Source organism: Rhea americana, unplaced genomic scaffold, assembly GCF_003343005.1.
Source record: "Rhea americana isolate MKP2758 unplaced genomic scaffold, rheAme1 scaffold_0, whole genome shotgun sequence".
NCBI classification, from domain to species: Eukaryota; Metazoa; Chordata; class Aves; order Rheiformes; family Rheidae; genus Rhea; species Rhea americana.
In genome coordinates this window covers 15,446,571-15,459,781 of record NW_028185037.1, presented here as the reverse complement: position 1 = coordinate 15,459,781, position 13,211 = coordinate 15,446,571, and positions in this window count along the sequence as shown.

The following is a 13,211-nucleotide window of genomic DNA, read 5'->3' as shown; positions in this document are numbered from 1 at the left end:
TTTTTTTTTGTTTTGTTTTTTGTAGAAAATAAAGTTTTCTAGAGGAAATATATTTTGCAGAGATTGTGTTTTAAGCACAGCTTGGCTATTTGTCAGCTCTTATTTCAGATCTCATTAAAGAAAGCTCAGAACAGTAACTGCAGGAGGGGTGCTGTTGTTGAAGACGGAAGGATCAGTGTTCTTGTTTTTTCGCCCACCTCAGCGGTTAGTGACTAAAGCAATCCAGAGGTTTTTTCAGCTGTTTCAGACAGCTCTTCGTTTTGCTGCTCCGCCAATTTGTCTTGCTTTTAAACATCGTTCTTTCTGTTTCCTGAGAAAAATGGGAGCTTTCCTTTTGCTTCCCTCCAGCGTTTCCGCTGGGCAGTTTCCCCGGGTTCGCAGCCGGGAGAGGAGGCCGGGGCTGGCGGGCCTTGGGGCTGGCGGGCCGCCGCTCTGGGCTTCCCCGCTCGCGAGCGGAGCGTGGGCCTTGCAGCTGCGGCCGCTCTGCGTTTGCTACCTTGTTGCCTGTTCCTTGCAAAAGTTCTTAATCTCCTTCTCTCCGGTTCGGYGGTTCTGCTGTCCCCTGTAGTGGGCAGCTGGCTGCCTCGGTGTTGACTGCTTGGGGATTAACTGTTGACAGATGCATGAGGGAAATGGCTTTTTTATTTTATGCATGTTTGGAGGGAAGAAAAACTGCTTGCCCCCACCTGGGGGTGGGACCCATCCTGGATTAAATAGCTCCTTGAAGTACTAGGCTGGTTTCTGCCAGTGGGGATGAGGTGACTCTTGAGGCTACTCCTTCGTTCGAGGAAGGGTACTTCCCTCTTTCTAGAGCTTTTAATTTAATGTAGTTTTTCTGTCCCCGAAAAAGATCCGTATCTGTGGAGCAGGTGTGCATAATTAGCGAGCAGGATTCGTGGCGTCGCAGTGAGTTTACAGCTCGCCACAGCGTTTGGAAAGTGCGTSCGGGCAGAAGCCGTCTCGGAGATGTTTGCTGTGTGCCGGAGACGCGCGTGTACGGGCCACGACGGGGCCTTGGCGCTGCCCCTTGCGAYGGGGTTACAAGCCCTGGAGAAACGGTGTGAGGTGGCTTCTTTTGTCCAAATACCGAACCAGCCCTGAACTAGGAAGCTGTTTGCACATGCTTGGTCTTTTTACTGGTCCAGTCAAAGCTTTTTCACTGCTTTTCCTAATTTGCTGTCCGGCGTAGTATCTGCTTGCTGATCGATACCTGTGGGTCTCCATCCGGGAGCAGCGAAGCAAGAAGTCAAGTAATTCCAGGATATAGTTTATGCCGTCAGTTTGCATACAAATTGGGTAACATGTTGTCATCACTTGGGGTGTTCAAGACTGGATGATTGCGTCCAGCTCAGTGCTGTGGATCTGCGACGCTGCTTTGCTTTCCCCTACTTCAGTACTAATGATCTCTTCAGTTTTATTTTATCCTTCTGTTTTATTAAACTGTTACAAAATAAGGGTGCCTGGACAGACTTGTGTCTTCCGTGAAAAATTAGAACACGAGCAGGGTGGTACTTGACGGCCAAATCCAGCAGATGAAAATCTGACAGTCTTGAATTTGAACAAGGTTCTGCTCCACTTGTGTTACAGCTACGGTATGTGGGTTAGACTGTCAAACTAATGTTGTTTTTAACTTGCGTGGGGGAGAGGTGAAGTTGCCTTGTTACTATGGGGGTTCTTTACAAGGCTTAGACACAGGTGATAGCTTTTTTCTTAAGTATTGTGATTATTTGGTGAACACTTGAATGCGTGGTAGTCCAGTAGCAAAAGTTACATGGACTTTGTGTTACAAATTTAGCTGTAGGAGTGAATCCAAGCTGTGCTGGTGCGTAGAGCTGGATATATCCTGAGGTTCTGCTAGCAACCAATGGATGTGCAGGGAAGAGGATGTGCTATGAGTTTTATTGCTCAGTTTTCTTGCACGTTATTAGAAGTTTTGTAGTCTCAGTTAGCAAAATGGCTTTGCCCTGTAAAGCTGAGGTACTAAAGGTCTGTATTCAAAAATAATAAGAATTAATTACCCATGCCTTAGAAAAGGCTTTTAGTTTTGAGACTGCTTTCCTCGGTTCCTGCTCAGTTCTTCATTATCCAGACAACTTTCTTTTCAATTTTCTTTCTCTACATGTCCTGATAGGGATCTACCTCATGGGAACCTAAAAGAGTAAACCCTGCCCTTCCCACTTTCAGCTGAACATATCTGCAAATGTTCTGTAGTCTTTGTTATTTTAACTTTGAGATGTGACATGTCGCCCCCAAAGGTTTTGTTTCCTTCTGTGACAACCCCATGAGGACCTGTCTGATACACAGCTTTGCCTGTGACCAGAGAGAGCACTTACAATTTTTTTTCTCTCTTCAAAGAATTTTGCGATTTTACTGGAAGCTGCTTGTGTGCAGTGTGGCTACCACCAGTTCCAGAGCAGAGGGTATTTCAGGAGTAAAGCTATAATTCAAAAAATGATCTTGAGTTGCCACAATAACAGCTTTGTTAAAAAGCATTGCAATACCAACTTAGGTGATACCATTAGTTCACATCAGCTCACTTTGTTCCTCTTTATTTTTTGGAAATGCTGCACAGTTAAAGAATCCTGCCTTTTAAGGCCTTTGCCTGGAACTAAAATGATTTTGTTGTTGTTGTTGTTGTTGTTTTTACCTCTTCATTCAAAACATCTCCTTGAGTGCACAAGTCCTAGCCTTCACATCATTCCTTGAGATGGTCTTCTAACCTGTCTCTTGTGCCACAGATGAACCTGTAATGGAAGTAAAACTGGCCTTAGCCTCACAGCACCGTGGCTTTGTGATTATCTGAGATTTCCCAAGTATGTGAAAGATCCTAGAGCTCCCATCTTCGGAGGGCCGTGCTCACTGGGAGGTTTTCTACTGTTGCTCTGCTCTGTAGCATCTACATAATCCACAGTTACAGCTGTGACTTCACACTAGACCGTCGTTTTTCCTCTGATAAAGACTGGGGAAGTCTTCAGTTAATGCTTTGGCAATGTTTATGGCTTTCCAAGTGCCGATACAATGGCGAGTGGTTGTACTCCTAGAGCCCCAATGTGTGCAAGTGGGAGCTGGAGAGATTTAGGTTTGTCTGTCTTCTCCCCCATCGGCAGAGAGCTACAGCAGTCTGCTACCCGCTGCGGGCTCCTGCATGTGCACACCCTGCTCACGCTTGAACCTTCTTTGGACTGACTGTCCAGGGTCTGTCCAGGAGGCCAACACCTTACTGCAGAGGTAAGAAGTGGCTGATAAATGAGAGGAAGAGTTACAAGCAGCTGGTGACCAGAGATGATGGAGAGGGATGCTGGTGAGCTGTACCCTCCTGGCTCCTGCCACAGGCTTCCTCAATATGGGTGGCAAATCACTTTGGTGTGGAGGTGTTCAAAAGTGGGGTCTCTGCATGTTCTCCTCTTCCTCACTACCCGGTGTGAATCGCTGATACCTCCATTTGCAGAAGTGTGTGGGGGGAGCTCCTGCTGCTGGAACGTCTGTGGCTTCTTCTTAGGTTGACTTCTCAGAGTTAACGGGCAGTCCTGATGCTATTCTGGGCTGCTGTTTGCTCCCTGTCAAATGACAAAACTCGTTATTCCCTCAGCTTTTAAGRGATGCAAGAGAAACAGGAGAGGAGCAGCTGCTGCAATGGTGAGTGTGGTGTGAAAGCCTACGGGGACGTCCGTTCTGCTTTGGGGCAGAGTCTGAATAGGGCCGAGAGTCTTTTAGCAAACAACCACAATGAAAATCCATGTGGAGCAGCCAACCTCCTGCTTGGTGGTTACCTCTGAGGCACARAGAAGAAGAGGGGAGCTCCAAAGTCATGACCATCTGAGACAGCCCATGTCAGAGCTGGCCTGGAAGGAGCAGCACATCAGGCCTGCGCTGWGGCCTGGTTTTGCCTTGGACGCAGACCCAGAAGAAGAGACTGTGACCTTATTGTCTCATCCTGGCTACCCATCTGCCCTGGTTGTGTAATTTCACATGTGCCCACTGTGTCAAAGTGATGCTCGAACATCGACCACGTGACAGGCCGGGGTCCAGACTCGTGGGAGGAGTGTGTGCGTGCGTCCAGCTCATCACACGCAGCTGGAAACCCACCCAGCGTGCGAAGGGGGGTGCCAGACAGATACCCGATTGCGGGGGGACGTTGCAGCGCCAGACTGATGTCTCCATAASCAGCTACGTGACCCCTGATCAACACTGATGTAATTAAATGCAGTGCAGGAGCGCATTTGCTGCAAGAGTTACGCTTACGTAATGTGAAAGTCTTAATTGTGTTATTTCCTAGCTTTTAAGCAATTACCATCTTTAACATGCTTTCTTTTGTTTTTAAGATAATACACTCTGAATTCAAAGCTATGTACRTTTAAAATGGTTTGCAGTGACCGAGAATAATAGGTGAAATGCCACTTTGGGGCCTAGAGCAGAGGCACCTTCTGCGTTTATCAACCGAGTGACTGGATTCAAGCGAGAAGAGGGATGACTTAATGCTWAGGGAAGGAAAGTTGGCTGCTGGGATGAGAAGTTTCCTAACAGATCTCTTACACCAACATCATTGTCTTGCAAGAGAAGTGGAAGAAGATGGCTCCTTGGAGATTTTTAAGCTAGATTGAATAAAAGGCTAGAGGTGAGTTTTAGAAAATCTGACCAGTCTTTTCCATCTTAAACTGAAATAGATCACTGGAAATGATGATTAGGAAATGTTCCTGCATGGGCAGATGGAAAAATCAAAATTCAGAAGCTGGGAGCTGTTGAGCCAAAACACAATCCACAGTGTGTCAATAATAAGCAAAAATAAAAATTGTAACATTGGATAGAGTTGTGGAAAACACTTTCTTTTGCACTGCATAAACCAAAAATTACTGCTGGGAAAGCTGCCCTGTCTCGATGAAGAGGACCTGGCTGTCCTGAAGATGGCAGTGATGCTCTTTTAAAACAAGCTGCCCTTCTTGGCCAAATGCCACGGTCCTTTCAGAGTGACTGTCCCACCCACAAACTCTCCCTTCTATAAATTACTACAATATTACTTTTMCCTTCAAAGACTCAGTGATCCATTGCTCTCTTTATTTCTCCCCTCGTTTCGACACACTAACACAGCTTGCTTCATGCTCTGGGTTTGCAAATGAGGAGCAGTTGATGCTGCGGCGTAATTGCGTGTCTGCTCCAAGGCGAGGAGCTCGTCTAAAAAACTAACAGCCCCAAACGTCAAAGTTCTGCTTCTGATGACCTACAAGTCCCTAAATAAGTTTGAAATATGCTGCTAATCAAAACCTAATTGAAGATTTTAGTGAGTTTTTGCAGAGTGGGTTTGGTTCAGAAAGGAGTTGCGTGGTGGAAGAAGGAGCTCGCGCTCGGCGAGCAGAGCGGGTAGAGCCGCACGGCAGCGGGGTTTTGCTCGGCCGCTCCAGACCCCCCGGCCTCGCCGGGATGGCTCGTCTTCCCGATGTGGCTGCCTCTCGCCGGCGAGCCTCCGGGATGGGACTGTGCTCGGGGCAGCGTTGGCCTGGTTGAACGTTTTCATGCGGTTTTGACTCGAGTTTATCCTTTGGGTTCGAGCCCTGCCCGCTGCCACCCTGCACGGTTTCCGAGCGCAGAGACGGCTCGTTCGGAGGCTCGGATCTGGAAAGCCTTAAAAATGGCTCCGATGGGAGACGAGCCCGTCCGACCCGCAGCGGGGATGGTTTCCTCTCTAGTGTGGGGGAGCAGAGGATGGGAAGGTTCTGCCATCTGGCCCGGGATCAGCCTTCATGGCTGGTGCTCTGAGCAGTGCTCTGAGCAGTATCTACCCGTATAAATATTCCAGCCAATCTGCCGTGCTGCTGTTGTAGAYGCTGCGAGTTTACAATTAAACCTCAGTCGCAGGTAAGCGAGGAGCTACCTTGCGTCCCGAAGTGATTCCTTCAGGCGGAGAGAGCGCCGCGTCCCCGCTGCCGGTCCGCGCTGGGACAGGACTTCGCGTTCGCCCCCAGGCTGATTCTGCTGATTTAAGGCATCAGTCACAGCAGTTGCAGCTTGAGCCTGTATCCAATACGGAGCAACTTCTGGGGCCTGATTAGCCTGAGGTTAGGAACATCCCACACTCGCTGATGCTCCGCTTCGCTCGTAAAGGACTGGTTTGGCCCTGCGAAGGCGAGCAGCGTTTTCGCGGGTCGAGCGAGCAGCTGAGCGCCGCGCTGGCCCGCACCAGCAGCGGCTCCGCGATGCTGTATCAGGGGATTGGAATTTGGTCGGTCTGAGCTGCTTCCTGTTCCCAATGACGATTCCAGACGCTTGGAAAGGCGGGCTCCCCAGCRCTGGACGTGGAGGCTGCTTAGGAGGGATATAGCAGAGGAGTGAAAACGGACAGCAGGCAAGCAGAGCAACTGATTCAGGTGCTTTGATAAAGAAAATARCGTGTAAGCATCAAGGAGAGCTTCAAAGCCCGAGTGGCATCCGTGTGATCCAGGCACTGATGAGTGAGGCACCCCCTTTTACGCTGATTTTTGTGCAAGGATGACAGGTACGCTGAGACACACAAGCGGGGCTGCAAATAGGGAAAGCCAACGACAACTTACATTGCAATAGCTCCTGGGGATGCTGATCAAATTGCACCCAGATGTGGAGTTTCTCCTTCCTTCCTTCTTCAGCAATCATGCAACCATTTGGCGGTCCTGTCACTTCTTCTAAGCAACAGCCCATTTCCAAAAATGCCCATTCCTCAGCAGGGTCATAGAGATCCACCCAAACAGCAACAACACTCACCAAACTGAAGATTTCAAACACTGAGGTCAGATTTAAGCCAGGAGAAAAGGCTGATACTTTTTTAGTGGCATCATTAGAACATTATCACCTATCAAGCCTTACTGCAAATGTTACTTCCCCTCCTATCAGCACCTATCAGTGTCACTGACCCTTAGGTCCTGTCTTGCTGAGGAAGACTGTTCCACAGAAATGCATGAAAAACATTCCAATTTTTTGTAGAGGGGTCCACCCAGTGAGCAGCAATGGGAAACACACTGYGCAGCATAGTGTCACTACGCTTGCAGAGTCCCACAGGAGTTAGTCTCTCCCCATCTTTTTCTTTTGACATGTATGCAACTGTTAGTGAAGCTCATTAGATGGGATCACTTTATTTATTTATTTATTATTACCACACCTCACTTTTCTTATCCTATACCAAAGACGAAACCATTGCTACCAGCAGGCCACCTCTTCAGTGCATGCACATGTCACAGCTGGCTGATACCACAGGCTTGTCAGTAGTGGTACTTCATGGTCACATCATCAATATGTTCATCATTGCTGCTATCGCATTCGTTTGTCCAGGAGACTTGGTCATAGCATTTGGTGATCTGGCTTGAGTCACTCGTGTTTCCACACTTCCTGAAGGCTCAGYTGGATCTGTGGGCTCAGCAGGTCTCAGAGAAACCCAGCTGCTCCTGTCCTGCTTCTGTTCAGTCATGGCTTAGCAGGTCTCCAAAAGGAGCTGAGAACAGTCACCCTCACTGGGCATCTCTACTGAGGCTACTCTGCTCCCTGTGGAAGTGCTAGCTAATTTAAAGATGATTGGGATATTTCTATATCTTCTTACAGCCAGAAGAGACCTGCCCTTGGTCAGATTATGGCCGTAGGTAGAACTGACATTGAGCCTGAGCACGAAGGTAGCCTTTCCTAGTGCAAAACGCTGCAGCGGGTCTCTTTCTTGGACAGTGWGGGTTCCCAAAACACGTCTCTGCTGGCTCCTGCCCTATGTGCTGGTTTCCCAGGACATTCTTAATTCAACCCCTTCTGCAAGGGCTTTCTCCTGAGTCCATAACATCCAAAGGATCACTTGAAGTGGAGGGCTGGAGTTTGTGGTCAGCTGTTGAATTCCTTTGGTAACCCTCTACAGCAAAAGAAAACATGTTTGAGCAAGAGGTGAAAGATTCCTGTATTAAAGCTGGGGATCTGAGGACCACCACAAGCCATCCCAGCTTTAAGGAGCATTTTTTTGTCCTCTTTGTCATGGTGTAAATATGCAATAGCCTGAATATATTATACCATATATCCATCTGAAAAGGCCTTTGAGGTCGAGTCTCCTGTGCTGGGGATTTTTCACTCCAGCTTTCTCATACCCTAGGAGGGGAGCACTTGAACAAATAGTTTGCAACATCTGATTTTGCGTATATGTATATAATGTAGATATATTCTATAAATAAAAGCAGATGTTTGTAGCTGGTGAACTATTAATTGCAACTCTTAAGGAAAAAAGAATTTAACTATGGCAACGGTTTGCCTGCAATGAAACATCTGATTTTATATAATAATATATTTTTAAAAAATTATGGAAAATCAAATGCTTGTAGCAAGCAAAGTATAAGTTATGATTGCTTTTCTAGGAACTTTGGAAATACTAAGCTCACAGAGACCTGTGAGCCTTCTAGTCCGGTATTTTGACAGTGACCAGAACTGGGCGGTCGGAGGGTGTTCCAARAAACCCTGCAATAAGAAGTTAGGTTATCCCTTATCTCAGAAAAGTTTCCATTCCCCCTCCCTCCCTGCCTCCCCTCTGTAATTAGAGGTTAGCTAATGCCTCAAATCATGAGAGTTTATATCTTTCCTGAGACTTTATTTCAAAAATAGCTTTAAATATTTACTGCTGTAACTCTGGTCTTGCTCATTACTCATCGAAATGTCTAATCATGTTTGGCCTCTTGCCAAAAGTTTTTRTTATCTTTCAGCTTCATCCCATTTTTCTGATGCATCGTGATCTGAAGATGGGTGAAAGAAGTGATTTGTAGAATAACCAAAAAAAGAATAAGAGTTTTGTGAAACCACGAGAAAACAGCAAAGATTTCTTATATGCAGTTATTTGGCCATTTAATGTAACTTACTGTAGCAGGAGCAAAAAAGCACAACCGCAGACTTTGACAGCACGTCTTCACACCAGGGGCTGTTTTCCACCCCAATAGCTCCATATTGATGGAAATCCTGAAGCATGTTGTGTAGCCTGGGGCCTTCCTGGTGGGAGCTGCGAAGAGCTGCCGGACCAGGGCCCCTCAGGTGCCAGGGCCAGGACCTTGTCGTCTGGACCAGACCGTTCCCTTTTGTTTGCAGGCTTGGAGTTTTATGGAGGGCCTCTTGTGGGCTTAGCCTTGGTGTGGCTCGGCAGGGAGTGAGCAGGCAAGCAGCTGTAGCCCCAGGCATTTGGGAACGAGGATTTGGGAGCACTGGGAACATTGCACCGGGGAACTCATGCAGTCCTAGCTGGTAGGTGATGAAAGCACAGCAGGAGACCTRCGACCCAGCCAGGCTTGGCGTGGAGGCGATGCAGAGTTGTATGCGTGATTCAGCATTGGGATGATGCGTGGAAGGCTCAAGCAGTCCAGGAGGCTCCTGCAATGCATTGATGATAACTTCTTGTCACAAATGGTGGAGGAGCCTATGAGGAAGGGTGTCCTGCTGGACCTCGTCCTTACCAACAGAGAGGGACTGGTTAGAGACGTGAAGGTTGGGGGCAGCCTTGGCTGCAGTGACYAYGAGAYGGTGGAGTTCAGGATCCTGCAGGAAAGRACTAGGGCAACAAGCAGGATTGCAATCCTGGACTTCAGGAGAGYRGACTTTGGGCTCTTCAGAGACCTAMTTGGTGGAGTCYYATGGGTTAAGGCCCTAAAAGGAAGGGGGGGTTCAGGAGAGCYRGCTAGTGTTCAAACATCACTTGCTCCAAGCTCAAGAGCGRTGCATCCCTGTGAGTAAGAAGTGCAGCAAAAGGGGCAGGAGACCTGCATGGGTGAGCAAGGARCTCCTGGCCAAATTCAGACAGAAGAAGAAAGTACACAGAMTGTGGRAGAGGGGACAGGCTACTTGGGAGAATTATGGGAATGCAGTCGGAGTATGTAGAGATGCTGCGAGGAAGGCTAAGGCCCAGCTGGAMTTGAGTCTKRCAMGGGATGTCAAGGACAACAGGAAGGGCTTCTYCAAATACATCAGCAGCAAGAGGAGGACCAGGKAMAATGTGGGCCYRCTCCTGAATGGGACAGGGGCCCTGGTGACAAGGGATGCACAGAAAGCAGAATTACTGAATGCCTTCTTGGCTTCAGTCTTCACTGCTAAGGGCAGCCCCCAGGAGTCCTGCAGCCTGGACGTGAGGGAGAAAGTCCAGAGAAGGGAAGAATCTCCTTTGGTTGAGGAGGAAAGGATTAGAGACCTTTTGGACAGGCCAGACATCCACAAATCCATGGGCCCAGATGGGAAGCACCCATGGGTGCTGAGGGAGCTGGTGGATGTTGTTGCCAGGCCACTCTCCATCATCTTGGAAAGGTCCCGGAGAACTGGAGAGGTTCCTGAGGACTGGAAGAAAGCCCATGTCACTCCAGTCTTCAAGAAGGGCAAGGAGGAGGACCCAGGCAACTACAGGCCCGTCAGCCTCACCTCCATCCCTGGAATGGTGATGGAACAGCTTGTCCTGGATGCCATCTCCAGACATATGGAGGAAAAGAAGGTGATCAGGAGTAGCCAGCTTGGATTCACCAAGGGGAAATCCTGCTTAACCAACCTGATAGCCTTCTAGGATGGAATGACTGGGTAGATGAGGGGAGAGCAGTGGACGTTGTGTCCCTTGACTTCAGCAAGGCTTTTGACACTGTCTCCCATAACATCCTCCTAGAGAAGCTCAGGAAGCGTGGGTTAGACGAGTGGACAGTGAGKTGGATTGAGAACTGGCTGAAAGGCAGAGCTCAGAGGGTCGTCATCAGTGGCGTGGAGTCTASYTGGAGGCCTGTGGCTAGTGGCGTCCCCCAGGGCTCACTACTGGGTCCCATCCTGGTCAACTTCTTCATCAATGACCTGGATGAGGSRRCAGAGTGCCTCCTCAGCAAGTYTGCTGATGATMCCAAGYTGGGAGGAGTGGCTGACACACCCGAGGGCTGTGCTGCCATTCRGAGAGACCTGGACAGGCTGGAGAGCTRGGCRGAGAGGAACCTCCTGAGGTTCAACAAGGGSAAGTGCMGAGTCCTGCACCTAGGGAGARATAACCCTAGGCACCAGTACAAGGTGGGGGCTGACCTTSTGGAGAGCAGCTCTGCAGAGARGGACCTGGGAGTGCTGGTRGATGACAARTTGACCATGAGCCRGYAATGTGCCCTTGTGGCCARGAAGGCCGATAGTCGTCTGTGGTACATTGGGAAGAGTGTTGCCAGCAGGTYRAGGGAGGTGATCCTGCCCCTCTCCTCAGCCCTGGRGAGGCCTCATCTTGARTCCTGTGTCCAGTTCTGGGCTCCCCAGKACAAGAGAGACATGGAGCTACTGGRGAGAGTCCAGCGWAGGGCTACAAAGRTGMTSAGAGGGCTGGAGCACCTGCCCTATGAGGAACGGCTGCGAGAGCTGGGCCTSTTCAGCCTGGRGAAGAGAAGACTGAGGRGGGATCTGATCAGTGTGTACAAGTACCTGAAGGGAGGGTGTCAAGGRGACRRGGACAAAYTCTTTTYMGTTGTCCCGTGTGACAGGACAAGAGAAAATGGGCAGAAACTGAAGCACAGGAAGTTCYGCCTGASCGTGAGGGKGAATTTCTTCCCTGTGASAGTGAYGGAGCCCTGGCACAGGTTGCCCRGAGAGGTTGTGGAGTCTCCTTCTCTGGAGATCTTTAAGGCCCGCCTGGATGCAACCCTGTCTAGCATGCTCTAGGTGCCCCTGCTGAGTGGGGAGGCTGGACTAGATGATCTCCAGAGGTCCCTTCCAACCTTACCGATTCTATGTTTCTATGATTCTATGCCTCTGTTGTGAGTGGGGATGTGTGATTTATCYGCATGCCTCCAGGAGCTGCTTTTCGGGCAACTCAATAACCAAAGGCCATCCTAGTGGTGAACATTGTACCAAAAAACCCGTGGTCTTTTCTATTTTCTCTACACACTAGGTTCCTGAAAGCAGCTTCATTAAAGGAGCAGAGTAGGTTCAAGGTGTGAAGTGATGGTGGTTGTGTGGGAGAGAAACCATAGCTGATAACCCCTTAGCAAGCAGAGCTTTTCTAAGGGACCCTAGTCCCTCTGGGGTTAGACTGGTGAGGTTTGGGCTGATCTCTCTGTCAGACATATAGTATTATTTGTGTGAAAGAAAGGCAGTGGGAAAATGAAATATGGTTCCAATCAGAGGAAAACTTCCCTCTGATGGACTCCCTGTTTGAAGTTAATAACATAAGAGATCCTGCTGTTACACTATTTGCTGCGGTGTTATCAGTACGGACCCCGGTGTTAAAGGCTGGCTTGATGAATTGATGAAGTGGAGCTTGGTTTCCTTCTCATTCTCTTATCTCGGTGAGAAGCAGTGATGTTTGGTTGGGATAAATTATGCTGTATTCCACAGCCTTGCATTTTTTAAAATATATTTATTGTCAGTAGGAAACAGAAGAGAATTGTTTGGAAAGGAATTGAGCAAGGGGGGAGATCAAGCTCAACTTGAATGAATATTTGAACATGAATCCATCCTTTCCTGTATTTGCCTCCATGGTCAAAGCTGTGGAATAGAAAGAAAAAGAAATTATATCTGACTTGACAAGAGGTTCAGCGACTATTCAGTGAATAATATATGCACTRTAGAGGAGTCCTTGCATTTGCTTGAAAAATTCATAGGCACTTTCCTATGTTAATAGTACCAACAGGTAGACATTCAGAAAGCAAAGTAGACTGTGTCTTTCCAAATATCTAACAATCTCAGTGTGATTATTTATATTCAAGGGGTACCTAGGGACTTTTGATTTAAAGATCAAGCCGTCATAGTGCTGGGAGCTGTAGAAAGAAATAAGGAATAGGACAGCTGCTGCTTTGGTGGTCAGATCAATACCATTAGTGGTTACATGTTGGGAATAGAACATGGAATAGGAGAGAAAAACAAATTGGAAGAACAGACTAGTCATAAAACTGAGAAAGTTTTTCGGAAAAGACAATATCCTGATACATCTGTTTTCTACTAACTATTGTCTTTTGGGAATGACTTAGTGGCCTCTAGGTGAAACAGGTTTTGCATTGAGATTTAAAGCAAGGTAATACGAACATTTTGAAAATTGTAGTTGGAAGTTTGCCAAAAGTGGGGAAAAAATGACTTTAGGTTGGGCATCTCAGAGGTGGGGAATGATCTCAGAGATGCCTTGTGGTCCCCTGGGCTGTGTCCCCAAAGACCTTGAAGGTAAGGATAGACACATAGGTYAGTGCTGGAGAGGGATACTCAAGAGTGACTGTGATTTCTGAGGATGTTGTTCTTCATCCCATTTTAAC